We start from the raw sequence: 1,236 nt of genomic DNA on the forward strand, positions 1-1,236 counted from the left end.
TCGTCGTTAATGATAATTGATAAGTATCAATGATAAGTGAAAGGGGGCGCAGAAAAAGTCTTGGAAATCATAAAAAATTCTTCATCACTTTTATTAAAACTTTTATCTTGACATTTTATACTAATTATACTTATTAGAATAAGTTAATTATTTTTATTGTTTTTTTATTTAGCTAGGTATGCATATATCAAGATAATGGAGGTAACTATAGTATTAACTATAGTCTCAATGTCATACTTTCCATATTAAATTTCAATTACAGATGTTTTTAAAATTCAATTGGTACTTTTATTTGAATAAAAAATTAACAGAATGAAAATTGTGCTTTTGTACACTCAATTATAATTTTTACTTAACACATATTATACTATAAAGAACTACAATGACACAAAGTACAATAATGTATAAAGAACCAACCTAAATAGTAAATATAAAAAAACTCAAATGGTTCCAGTTTCTATAACGAATAAATCATAAATGATTCTCAGATGACTCTCTTTTATAATATATCTTTTATTATATGAGGTATATTATTTGGGGGGCAAAAAAAATGTTGGTGGCTAAGCCCCCCTTTAGCCCCCAACTAATTACGCCTATGGTCAGAGAATAGGGACGCTATTATATTTGGGATAATGGGCCGGACCCTACCCAGTCCGGCCCTGTTTGTACTTAAGTAACCGAAAGCCCTGTGCTTTAACAACAGTTCCAGTTATTATTCATTTTTATATTTTGGAATAGTTACCACTTACTTTATTCGTTAAAAACTTTTATGGGTAAAGTATGTTTACTTAAAAATATTTATACTTAACGAAGCATAAAGTTGTATACTTAGATAAGTTTTATTACAATTCAAGCACTTTTCGCTGTAGGCATATGTCCGTTCGGGAATCGACTTTCACCCGAAATGACTGATAGCTAGACACTCAAACTCAGAATCCGAATTTCCGATTTTAACATACACACTCAAGAACCGGACATACACGCCCGGTGCATGGTCTGCGATCCGACGTAGTCGGATTGCCTACCTGACTAGCTACTTGCATACGAGCGACTTACACTCCCACTGCATCCGATCCGCCGCAGACGAATTATCCGTTCGGGAATCGACTTTCACCCAAGATGACTGATAGCTAGACACTCACACTCAGAATCCGAATTTCCGATTTCAGTGTACATGGGCGGATAGGCCCATCGGGAAATCGGGATTTTCCCGGTAGGCCCCCATCCAATATTATG

At 34.6% G+C, this 1,236-nt stretch overlaps 1 protein-coding gene across 1 annotated transcript in view; it reads right to left on the bottom strand.

Annotated features, from left to right (window-relative positions):
• Positions 1–1,236, bottom strand: part of LOC103308590 (protein argonaute 3-like) — a 6,226-nt gene that overhangs the window by 765 nt on the left and 4,225 nt on the right. The gene's annotated exons all lie outside the window — the stretch shown is intronic.

Source organism: Acyrthosiphon pisum, unplaced genomic scaffold (genome assembly GCF_005508785.2).
Source record: "Acyrthosiphon pisum isolate AL4f unplaced genomic scaffold, pea_aphid_22Mar2018_4r6ur Scaffold_20712;HRSCAF=21911, whole genome shotgun sequence".
NCBI classification, from domain to species: domain Eukaryota; kingdom Metazoa; phylum Arthropoda; class Insecta; order Hemiptera; family Aphididae; genus Acyrthosiphon; species Acyrthosiphon pisum.